Here is a 13,841-nt window from a genome sequence, read left to right as displayed (position 1 = left end):
ATATCCCATAACAAATGGTGAAAATGCATGAATCATCTCTGTGCAGTTAGGAGGCCCTAATCTCGAGCAGAACTGAGACATAAAAGTCTTGCTTGGGATTAGTGGGAGTGACACTACTGAAAATCACTAAACTCTAGAGCAGCGTTTCCAAATTGGGGTTCCAATTGCCGATTTGCCCGTCGGGTGGCCCAAGCATTTAAGGCCACCTGATGAGTATCGCTAAACAGGCACCGCGGGCGTCTAAGACTGTGATCAGGCCCCTGTTGTATAGGATGCTGGGAGGAAGTGACAGCAATTCCTTCCAGACAGAGCATGCCAGTTGGAGGGAGAGGGAGTGCAGCAGGGAGTGAGCAGCTGGCACACCATCCTCAGCCAGCAGCCTGTAGAAAAAAGGTAAGTTAGGTGCAAATATAAACATATGTGTATGTGTGTGTGTGTGTGTGTGTATGTGTTCCTGTGTATGTGGCAGTTTGCGTATCTGTGTGTCAAGGTGTGTGTATGTGTCACTGTGTGTGTATATGTGTGTCAGTGTGTGTATCTGTCTTTAACCTTTCCTTGTAAGTTTTATCCTGCAATCCATGAACCAGTTTAGTAGCCCTTCTCTGAATGTTCCCCAAAGTATCAATATCCTTCTGATATATGGTCTCCAGTACTGCGTACAATACTCCAAGTGGGGTCTCACCAGAGTTCTGTACAATGACATGAGCACTTCCCTCTTTCTACTGATAATACCTCTCCCTATACAGGGAGTGCAGAATTATTAGGCAAATGAGTATATTGACCACATCATCCTCTTTATGCATGTTGTCTTACTCCAAGATGTATAGGCTCGAAAGCCTACTACCAATTAAGCATATTAGGTGATGTGCATCTCTGTAATGAGAAGGGGTGTGGTCTAATGACATCAACACCCTATATCAGTTGTGCATAATTATTAGGCAAATACCTTTCCTTTGGCAAAATGGGTCAAAAGAAGGACTTGACAGGCTCAGAAAAGTCAAAAATAGTGAGATATCTTGCAGAGGGATGCTCTTAAATTTGCAAAGCTTCTGAAGCGTGATCATCGAACAATCAAGAGTTTCATTCAAAATAGTCAACAGGGTCGCAAGAAGCGTGTGGAAAAACCAAGGCGCAGAATAACTGCCCATGAACTGAGAAAAGTCAAGCGTGCAGCTGCCAAGATGCCACTTGCCACCAGTTTGGCCATATTTCAGAGCTGCAACATCACTGGAGTGCCCAAAAGCACAAGGTGTGCAATACTCAGAGACATGGCCAAGGTAAGAAAGGCTGAAAGACGACCACCACTGAACAAGACACACAAGCTGAAACGTCAAGACTGGGCCAAGAAAGGTTTTATGGACTGATGAAATGAGAGTGAGTCTTGATGGGCCAGATGGATGGGCCCGTGGCTGGATTGGTAAAGGGCAGAGAGCTCCAGTCCGACTCAGACGCCAGCAAGGTGGAGGTGGAGTACTGGTTTGGGCTGGTATCATCAAAGATGAGCTTGTGGGGCCTTTTCGGGTTGAGGATGGAGTCAAGCTCAACTCCCAGTCCTACTGCCAGTTTCTGGAAGACACCTTCTTCAAGCAGTGGTACAGGAAGAAGTCTGCATCCTTCAAGAAAAACATGATTTTCATGCAGGACAATGCTCCATCACACGAGTCCAAGTACTCCACAGCGTGGCTGGCAAGAAAGGGTATAAAAGAAGAAAATCTAATGACATGGCCTCCTTGTTCACCTGATCTGAACCCCATTGAGAACCTGTGGTCCATCATCAAATGTGAGATTTACAAGGAGGGAAAACAGTACACCTCTCTGAACAGTGTCTGGGAGGCTGTGGTTGCTTCTGCATGCAATGTTGATGGTGAACAGATCAAAACACTGACAGAATCCATGGATGGCAGGCTTTTGAGTGTCCTTGCAAAGAAAGGTGGCTATATTGGTCACTGATTTGTTTTTGTTTTGTTTTTGAATGTCAGAAATGTATATTTGTGAATGTTGAGATGTTATATTGGTTTCACTGGTAAAAATAAATAATTGAAATGGGTATATATTTGTTTTTTGTTAAGTTGCCTAATAATTATGCACAGTAATAGTCACCTGCACACACAGATATCCCCCTAAAATAGCTAAAACTAAAAACAAACTAAAAACTACTTCAAAAAATATTCAGCTTTGATATTAATGAGTTTTTTGAGTTCATTGAGAACATGGTTGTTGTTCAATAATAAAATTAATCCTCAAAAATACAACTTGCCTAATAATTCTGCACTCCCTGTACAACCAAGCATTCTGATAGCATTTTCTGATGCTCTATTACAGTGTCTGCCTACTTTTAAGTCATCTGAAATTATTACTCCTAAATCCCTTTTCTTAGATGTTGAGGTTAGGACTCTATCAAATATTCTATACTCTGCCCTTGGGTTTTTACGTCCAAGATGCATAATCTTGCACTTATCCACATTGAATGTCAGTTGCTACAGCCCTGACCATTTTTCTAGTTTACCTTAATCATTTGCCATTTGGCTTATCCCTCCTGGAATATCAACCCTGTTACATATTTTTGTATCATCAGCAAAAAGACATACCTTACCATCAAGACCTTCTGCAATATCACTAATAAAAATATTAAAGAGAATGGATCCAAGTACAGATCCCTGAGGTGGCAAGACCCTGTTTTGAATATACTCTATTGACTACAACCCTCTGTTGCCTGTTACTCAGCCACTGCCTTACCCATTTAACAATATTGGAATCCAAACTTAAAGATTGCAGTTTATTGATAAGCCTTCTATGTGCGATAATGTCAAAAGCTGTACTGAAATCTAGGTAAGCAATGTCTTCTGCACCAACCTGATCTATTATTTTAGTTATCCAATCAAAAAACTCAATAAGATTAGTTTGGCCTGACCTCCCTGAAGTAAACTCATGTTGTCTCTGATCTTGAAATCCCTGTGATACTAGTGCACCACTAAGTTATTTTAATAACTTTGGGTGTATTCCATCAGGCCCCATCGACTTATTTGTCTTTACTTTTGACAGTTGAAATAGAACCTTTTCCTATTTAAACTCACATGTAACAAATTACTCATTTGCCCTTTCGTTCATTTTCATCTGTAAATACTGAACAAAAATATTAATTGAGGCAGTCAGAATATTAACCCCTACACTACACTATCACTAACAGTGTCCGCTGAAGTTCTTAGTCTATACCGGCCGGTAGGAACTGGTCGGAGAAGAGAAGTTGTTATGGAGTTATAAATTGGAAATGTTCCTTTAAACAGTCAAATTCCCTTGGTTTGCAGCAGTTCTAAATCGGCTTATATACACTGATTGATGCAAAACACCAGCCCTGGGCTACTCCAAGTGGGTGTGATTTAGGGTTGTATATGGAGAAGAGGCTCGTCCCACAGCTAGGAGGGATCCACAGAAAAGGATCCCTCAGCTCACAGGTAGGGAGGTAACAGGGAGGTAAGGTGGGCACTACATTAAGCCATAGTATGGGCCCTTCCCCGTTTCGCATCCCAACCCAACTGACCTAACGTTTAGAGGCAATTCTTACTTCAAAGTCACGGGTCTGACTTGCTGACTTCTCTTATTTGCATTAGTCTTAAATGCCAGAGGCTGTTTACTATAGAGACCTGCTCCAAATGAGAGTACAACTACAAACCTATCTCATGGGTGGGATAAACCCACTCAGTTAAGATGAACATACTCCCACATGTTCTATTCCTCTTTCAGGCCCTTCCCATCCCAGTTTCGAAATCAGGTCTGGCACCTCTACAAGAAACAATAATTTCCTACATAATAATAAACCCCACAGGGTCTCAATGAATGTCTCACAGGGTCTCAATGAATGGGCAGAATAAACCCCACAGGGTCTCAATGAATGTCTTATATCGCCAGAAATCGAGGGGAGGGCTGGGCCTATCGCAACTGCACTTTTATTATCTGGCTGCACAATTAGCACAGGTAGTGATGTGGTGGCCCATCCAAGTGGGGGGTCTGCGTGTGGGAGGTGGGGGTTGTGGGCCAGTCTCTTCCTCTCTCCATCTTTGCTTTCCTTTGCCTTCTTTCTCTCCTATTGCTTTAACCTTTCCTCATACACTTTTTTTTGGTCCTTTTATTCACACTTACTTTATATTGAAGCATCACTTGTACATATATATATAGAGGGAGTGAATAACCCATTACAGTCGTAAAATATCCAGTTGAGATGTAGCATGACATACATGTGGCATGATATTAAAAAAGTTCCATTGGCTACAATATATAAGTCTACATGTTTAGGACATATCAGTCATGTTGGACTCTCCCCTAGAGATAATAAGTTACCAAAATGTACGGCTTTCTAATAGAATCATAAAAACATGACTCAATATATTGACGTGGTAACCTAGCAACCGCATAATTAGGGACCAGGGTAGACACTTTTCTACTGTATGTCTATGTGATCATATGCCTACCACAACTAATATATCTCTGTATTTGGTCTATCGTTGACTTGCTCTTGTACCTATGCGAAATTCCATGTATGATTTGCATTCTTTTATGTCATGACAAAAATAAAGAATTACAAAAACAAAAATCTGGGCAGGGTGACCAGATCCACAATATTTTCTGGGAGACATATCATATATACATATTGATGGGCAACACATGAAAAGGGTAGCCCTGTAATATGTAGAATTCAGAATGTGTATAACAGGGGTCCTCAAACTTTTTAAACAGGGGGGGCCAGTTCACTGTGCCTCAGATACTGTTGGGAACCGGAGAATAGGTTGAAAAAAATATGAACGAACATATAAACATATACAGACACACAGACACATACTAACATACATACAGACACACACACACATAAGGACATACATCCACAAACACCTACAAACTGACAGACATAGACAGACATATATGAAACGGGGGGGGGGGGAGGCTGCACTCACCTGAACATGCATAAATGGGGTGCTACTGGGGGCCAAATTATACAATACATACAAACAATACACAAGATCCAGCGCACTCACCTATCCACTAAACAGCAACTTCAATGTTGACAGATTTTATTAGTTTTTTTTAAAACACCAAATCTAGGCCAAGATAAATGGGGGTTTAGTCACATTATATGATCATACATTGCATAAGCCTGTCACAACATCAATGTACCCCATCTTTGGCAGGTCCTACTTAAACAGCCATACATACATAGACATACATACATACTGACATACATACAAACAACCAAGACATACATACTGACATACATACACATACATTCAGATACATACATACTGAATTACATACACATACATACATACATACACACAGACAGACAGACATACATACACATACTGACATACTGAAATACATACACATACATACAGACATACATACATACACACAGACAAACATACACACACACAGACAGACACATACTAACATACATACAGATACATACACACACACACAGACATACATACTGACATACATACACATACATACAAACTGATACATACATACACACAGACAGACATACATACACATACTGATATATATATACATACATACATTCAAACAAACAAACATACATACATACACACAGACACATACTGACATACATACATACTGATATACACACGCAGCTTTTTTTTTGCAGGATGGTGGCTGTGGCTGATGGGAGTCGGCGTGGCTCTCCCATCCTCGCGGCCAGTCTCTCTTCCCTCCCGCACGGAGGGTTCAGGGAGGAAGTGACCAGCCATCACTTACTCCCAGCACTACTTGCTGCTGCAATTTTTTAAAATTGCACGACCGCAGCGTTGACTGGGCCCCTGAAGATATAGGGCCCATTGGCTGGCCCTCGGTGGCGGCCCTGGCCCTTGCTGTTGTGACTAGACAGCAGTGGGTTCTGCAATTGCCGGGCGGGTCGGGTTCAGGACCCTGCCGGGCCAGATTTGGCTTGCGGGCCGTAGTTTAAGGACCCCTGGTGTATTAGATTAAGTAATTAGGCAATGAAGAACACTGCAATTAAGCAATTAGAAAATTAAGAATGCTGCAGAATATGCATTAAACATACTGCAGAGCAACCCTTTTCATGCATTTTCATAAGTATGACAACATTATACATGTCACTGTAAATATAGTGGATTTGGTCGCCCTACACTTGCACTCAACTACCCAGAAGACAATGGGAGATCCCCATTCATCTCTACACAAGTTATTAGAGTTCTGGGTAGAATGAGTTAAATTTTGGCTACCCAGAGGCACTGTGTGGCAAGCCAATGGGTGAAGTCTGATCCCCTAATCCTTTTACCTGTCATGTTTTGAAACCCTATACCAGCAGAGGCAAATAATAGCCCAGTCTTCACATTAGGGATCGTGCCAGATTTGGAATCCTGGCTGGTAGGGAAGGCTGGCAAAGCACGACTTGAGTACACAGACAACAAAATATTTCATCACATTCCCACAGTGCCATCATGCAAAATAAGGTTTCTTCACACACATCACATCACACATGGACAAATGGAATCATGAGAAAGTGTCCAACCACCTGAAAGTGGTGCTGGGCATTAGGGTTGGTAGCAAATGCTTATAAATAAACACTTCAATGAGTGCATAGACAAAGATGCCTGGACAAAAAGGGGACAGTGCAATTTGCCACCGTCACCCCAGACAACATGCCCATTTCTGTGGTTTTAGGACCTCCAACCTGTGGAGCCCAGTGGAAATAAGTGGCTCTGCCCAGTGTAGTGGCACTGGCACTTGCTCAGGTAGGACAAACAACTTGTTCTGGGAGCAATTACCAGCTATGTGCTCCTAGCAGCTTTTATTTTTGCTCTTTTTTGGGCTTACTACTGTGTGTCTCAGATAGATATTGCATATCCCCTTATTTACAACACCTCTCAAAAATGTTCTTTTCAAAACCTGTTTTTTTCTTTCGTTCTCTTCTTTTTTTATTTATTATTTTTAATTTCCTTCTCCCTTTCTACCTCTGTTAAGATACATACTGTGTGTGAGTTGATATAGAGGTTTGACAGAGAGGTTGCTAGTTATCTCATTATGTTGATATCCCAGTATCTCTGCTTGAAGTTTGTGGCCCTAAGTCATACCCCACAGAATATCACCCACTGTCTCTTCAGTGTGGTAGGCCTTTTTACCAAGTTATCTGGAAATACAACAAGAACACAGATGCTGGGTGCTGATAGATGACTAAGACTTCAATGTAGCTCCTTTTCTAGGGTGGTCTGGGACTGACCTTGCAGTCTACAAAATGTTGCATGGTGCACCCGATCACAGATTGATCTAGAGTTGCTGTATTTGTGTGTCTCAATATTCCAGGATATGAGAAGACTGCTGCACAGTGTATAATGGCTTGTTTTGTTTTATTTTTAAATATTGCAAAACTATTTCCAACTATTTCCATTGTGTGTTGTGCAATTATATTGTGCGAATTAGCAAGTCTGCATCACATCCAATCTATTTATTAGAACTTCCAATTTATATAATACGGTACATTATTTCACTTGTATCATGTTCATTCTGTTTATTAGAATATGTCTTGCTTATATAGTACATAATCTTTATTATATCACATCCAATCTTTTTATAGTCTAATTTATAGAGTAGATACATTTTCCACGGTGCTTTATAATTTTAAAAACTTTCATTACAGCAAATAAGAGACAAACAACTACATATGTTAACAGGAACAATATATACATTAACTACAGGTGGTGAGATTGTAATGACAAATTAGGAAGAATAGCGTGGGGCATAATATCGCCAGGTAGGTGTATTGGACAGCAGTAGATTTGGAAGGGGATAAAGTGAGGTGGACTGTGGAACCACATTAGAAGAGAGATGAAAGACAGATTTAAGGAATGAAAATGAATCAAGGAGATGATTGCCTAAAGAGAGGAATTTTAAGATACGTTTTAAAGAATTATAAATAAGGAAAAATAATGAGAAGATAGGAAGTGTAATGGAGTTGCCCTTAAGAAATCCTATAGGCAAGAATTAGCAGTACGGGTATAAGCAGAGGATGAGAGAAGATCACCTCGAAAGTATGTACCTTTTGAACAATTAAAGAAACTTAATAAGGAGTAAAATTGTTAAGAGTGTTAAGTGTAGGTAAATATTAATACCTTATAAGCCATGGTAATCCATGGATTATAATGGATTCTAAAAGATGCTAGATACCAATGTACAAACTGACAGACGCGTGAGGTGTCAGAAATAAAATATGCTTGGCAGCACCTTCCATTATAGTTGGTAGAATAACAGTATGAGCTCTGGAGTGCCCTGTTAGAAGAGAGTTACAGTAACCAATGTGGGAAGTTGTAAGACTCTAAATAAGCTCCTTACCAGCATCTTGTGTTAGAAGGAGGTTAATGTATGCAATGTTTTTAAGGTGAACATAACCGGAGTTTGCGACAGGCCAGATGTAGGGCGTAAAGGTGAGAAAAGTATAAAAGATAATGTGGAGGAAGAAGGGGGTATGGGAAACTTAGTTTTGGAAAGACTAACAGTGCTAATCAATAAAGTGAGAACTGACAGGAATTCAAAGTGAATTTCACATTTAAGATCAGAATAGTCAAAGTGAAACCATATTTCAGTTTTTGGCTAAATTTTGAAGTTCATTTTGAATTCCCGACGGTTCTCACTTCAGTGAACAACCCTTTCTCTCTGACTCCAGCTCTCCCTCTTGCTGTGTACAATTAACATGCCTTCTCCTGATCTGATCTGAACTGATTGTCCTCAATTCAAACCACAATGTCCGGAGAAAATGAGGCACAATGTCTAGAGAAAAGGCACATCTCATTTTGTATGCAATATCATCCCAAAGGTTGGTGGTGGCAGCATCAAGCATTGAGTGTGTTTTTCAGTGACTCAGACTAGTTGACTGCTCAGGGTTGATGGAGAGCTCATTGCAGCAAGATACAAATATATTCTTAATGAAAAACTGGTCCAGAGCACTTAGGACCTCAGACTTGGCCTAAGGTTCACCTTCCGACATGACAATCAGAGCCATCTTTATGCATGACACGCTGGGCTGTTGCCCGGGTCCCCACAAGCATAGCGTCCCCATAGACTTGGCAACTTTTCATTATATTATTCCAGGATATTTATTCAGAACCTTCAAACCCTTTTTATTAAAACACATAGGTGGACTAATCACCTCAGTATCAGCTGTTATCTGTACGTGCAATCTTGCTGTTGTGAATACATATCTTGACCTTGGAGAAAACAACGTACACATACTAACTGTACATAAGACAAAATCCACACACATAATTTGCTGAAGCCATGAAGCTATAACAAAGTTCTGACATCCTGAAGACCATTGACTGCAAGCCAATTATAAAGCAATTCTCTGCAAAGAAATTTTGCAAATGTTTGTGTTGAACACTTGATAAACAATAAATAATTCATAGTAATTTCGCACTGCGACATCTCCGTCTGTATGATTTACCAACTGAGTACCATTTTTATGTTCTTCAACTTCAAAGCTCATGTTATATCGTCCAAATGTTTGTGTGAATTAATCTCTACTGTCCGAGGGCCCATCATGCTGCTAAGACAGCCCTGATGACAATGAAGCTAAGCACACAGCCACGACTATGAAAAAGACTATTTTCAAAAAGACTTGAGGCTGTGATCACAGTCAAAGGTGCTTCAACTATGGACTGAGTTTGTCATAATGGGCTATCGAGTGTAAGGTTGATGTGAAAAATATATAATAATATAAACAATTGTTGCATTAGGCTGCCACATAAAAAATGTGAAAAAATAAAGGGTCTGAATACTTTCAGAATGCACTGTATATTCTATATTGATCTTTCTTTTTTTTTTTTTTAATTCTTTATTTATAACAAGGTTAAACACCAATGACATAAAATACAGTGACATATGTATAACAACGTGGACAGATTCATGAGCCAAGACATACGTAGCGAACCATGTACATGAGGAGACAGAATGCCGTGGCACCTTTGATGATAGTGATAGCGTGCTGTCCATGAAACGTCCATAATAAGGCATGGTGTCCAACCACTTTTTTGAAATAATAAAATCGAAGCTAGTCAAAAAAGAACGGCTATAGCACTCGATATACATTGTGTCCGAAATGAGGGATACATATTCGTATATCTTTCGGGTGTAATAAGAACCTAGTCCAGACCCTATGGTGGGGGCACCCAATGATGTACGTGCATACATCCGAAAAAGGCCTCCCGGTAATAGCGCCCCTCACCAATCAGGGCGAGGCCATAGCTAATGTGAAAACGGAGAAGAGTATGGAGCCATTCAGAGTAGTAGCGGCCGAAAAAAGAAAAAGAGAAGAAAGGAGAAGTAGACAAGAGATAGGGAAACAGCGGTAAGAGAGAGTACGGGAAGAGAGAAAAGAGAAAAAAAGGGGGTCTGTAGGGGGGGAGGGAGGAGGGAGGGGAGGTATTACACTCGTGTCTCCCATCAGTGCCCTTTAAGACAGCATACTGACACAAGACTTCTTTACATTGTATCTGGTATAGATTAGTATATTCCCCAACAGGCTGGCCTCATCCTTGATGCCTCCTGTTGGAAACCCCAGCGGTCCTTTGCGAGGGGACAGGTCAAGGAGGTGTTCAGCTCCAGATAGTACTAGCTAGGGGGGGCGTGTGATCCCTGCGTCTCTAGTCACCCACGCCACTATCTATCCATGGCGCCCAAACCTTATCAAATTTTGAAGTCGTGCCTCTGACCTTTGCAGTAAGTTTGTCCATAAGGAAAGTGTCTTTAATCTTTTGTATCACTATGCAAAGTGGGTGTGTGGAAGATTGAAGCCAAACCTGTGCCAGGGCCCTCCTCGCCGCAAGATTCACCTTGTGTACCAGCTTCTGTTCGGTTCTGGTCCAGTCCTCTAGAGGTCTGGCCAGAAGGAACACCCACCGGTCCAGCTTAATCTCCCTACCAAAGATATCCTTCAGTAAATCCGTCACCAGTCTCCAGAATTTTTGGGCCTCAGGACATTCCCACCACATATGCAGGTAAGTTCCTTTGTGTCCACACCCTCTCCAGCACAAGTCTGTAGTCAATCTATGCATTCTAAAAAGTTTCACCGGGGTGGTGTACCACCTAAACATGGTTTTATAAGCTTGTTCCTGCATGGATACACATATGGAAGAAGTCGCAGCAGCCTCCCAAATCTCCTGCCAATCGACCTCCTCCAGCTCCTCTCCAAGATCCGCTTCCCATTGAGCTGTGTAAGTAAGCTCCCCCCATTCAGATGTGGAAGTAGTGATATGTGCATATAAAGCCGTTATGAGGCCCCTCGGGAATCTTTCATTAAGGCACATGGTTTCGGAAAAGGTTGGTGGCTGCATCGCGCTAGTTCTAATCCCCGGGGCCTGTGCGTAATCTCTAAGCTGGAGATATCTAAAGAAATCCGAAGGGCGTAGAGCAGCCCTGGTTTTTAATTCTTCAAATTGAAGAATTGAGCCGCCTTCATACAAATGGCATAAGCGTTGGACACCCGTGCTTTCTATGCCCTTGAAGTCCTTTGCGTTTAATCCTGGGGTGAACGTTTTGTTCCTCAAATAAGGAGTCAACGGGGACAATCTGGAAGATAGCCCATATTTGATTGATGCCGCGTCCCATATTTTAATCGAGTTCGCTATGGCTGGACAATCGACACGTGGTGTCGGTCTATGGTCCCGAGGGACCCACATAGCGAATTGGGGAATGTCAGGTCCCATAAGAGACGACTCTAAATCCACCTATCTCCTTTCATCCGGAGGAGAGTGCCAATGTGCTATTTGTGTTAGCTGGGCTGCCAAATAATATAAATAAAAATTGGGTAATCCCAGGCCCCCCCTCGATTTCGCTCTGTACAGGATGTTGCGGGAGACCCTTTTTCTCTTGTTCTGCCATATGAATTTCCCTACCGCCTGCTGTACCCAGGTCCGACTTAGTCAGGCAAACCGGGAGGGCTTGAAATAGAAATAAAATCCTGGGAAGCACATTCATTTTGACCGAGTGGATCCTACCGATCCATGAGATCGGTTTATCCTGCCATTTCTCCATATCCGTAATCAGAGTACGAATCAGGGGGGAATAGTTTTGTTGAAAGAGCTGGGTGGGATCCGCCGTCAGGTGGACCCCCAAATACTTTATATGGTGTCTAGCAATGCGAATATTGTAAACGGACCCCACGCAGGCGATATCAGAGTCGCGCATACAAACAGGAAGCGCGCTCGATTTAGGGAGGTTCACCTTATAGCCGGCCAAGTTGCCATAAGATTCCAGCACGGTTGCCAGTGCCTCCATGGACTTTGCCCGATCCGTCAGAGTCAGCAGTACGTCGTCCGCGAATGCTGACACAACATATCGCCGGTCCCCCACTGCTATCCCCTGAATCTCCTGGGTACATCGCACTTTCTGTAACAGAGGTTCAAGCGACAAGGCAAAAAGCAGAGGTGACAAAGGGCAAACCTGTCTGGTCCCGTTGCCCAAGGTAAAGGGTAAAGCCTGTGATCCCGCTATTCGAACCCGCGCCCGTACATCCGTGTACATTGCCCTGATAGCGGTGATGTAAGCGTTAGGGAGGCCAAAATGCCGAAGAACTTCGAAGAGATAGGGCCACTTAACCCTAATGTTGGGATCCCCTTAGCCGCCTGCCTCTAGATAAGGTCAATGTTGCGCCGGGTATTCTCATAGAGTTGTCTGCCGGGTATAAAACCCACTTGGTCAGGGTGTACCAAACTCGTTAAGAAGGGGTTCAAGCGGGTCGCCAAGATTTTAGCTAAAATCTTAGAATTGTGGTTTATGAGCGATATCGGACGGAAATTTTCAGGGACCAAATCGTCCCTGCCCGGTTTTGGCAAGAGAACCACGGCGGCCAACGACATGTCCCTGTCTGGTGTGCCCCCCTCCATGAGATCATTAAATAACCCTTCCATATGTGGCGTGAGTTCGTCGCGGAAGATCTTGTAGTACCCTCCCTCAAAACCATCTGGACCTGGAGCCTTATTACCTTTCAATGTCGAGATCGCCGCGTCTATTTCGTCGGCCGTAATATGCGCTCCCAGTACAGCCGCGTCCCCTCTGCTCAGCTTCGGCAGAGACAGTGGAGCAAAAAAGTCCTTCGTTTCGTTAATCTCACACTGTTGGTGATCACTGTCGCCCCCCCCCCCCCCGGAATGATTGTATAATTTAGAATAGTAATCAGTAAAAACTTTCGCTATATCGGTGGGGTCCCTGTAAAAGTTGCCTGCGGCATCCTTAATTCTCGTAATGTGAGAATGACCCTGTCTCGGGCGGAGAGATCTAGCCAACAGCGTATCCATTTTATTGGACTTTTCATAGTAGGTCCGTTTGGACCATACCACGGCCCTAGCTGTGTCATCTAGGAGCGCCTCGCGTACCGACGCGCGCTGTGTTTGTACGTTCGCCAACGTGTTGGGGGACGGAGCGGCCTTGTGTTTCTCTTCCGCTCTTCCCAAGGCCTCCAGGAGAGACGACAGTAATTGCGTTTTACGTTTCTTTTTTAGGGTGGCTTCCCGAATAAATATGCCACATATAACCGCTTTGTGAGCGGCCTATACTGTGGCCGGGCTGAGATCGGGTGCAGTGTTTCGAAGGAAATAGTCGGACAATTCCTGTCGGACCGTCTCCACCACGACCGGATCTTGAAGCAGAGAGGTATTCAGTTTCCAGGACCACGGGGACGCTGTACACAGGTTGTCTAAAGTCAACGTGACCTCCGCGTGATCCGACCAAGTTATAGATCCGATCGTGGATGTCGAGATCCTAGACGCTGAATGTGAGTTTACCAGAAACATGTCGATTCTAGAATAAGTTCCATGGGG

The sequence above is a fragment of the Pelobates fuscus genome, chromosome 3 (genome assembly GCF_036172605.1).
Source record: "Pelobates fuscus isolate aPelFus1 chromosome 3, aPelFus1.pri, whole genome shotgun sequence".
Taxonomy (NCBI): domain Eukaryota; kingdom Metazoa; phylum Chordata; class Amphibia; order Anura; family Pelobatidae; genus Pelobates; species Pelobates fuscus.
This window is presented reverse-complemented; position numbering follows the sequence as displayed.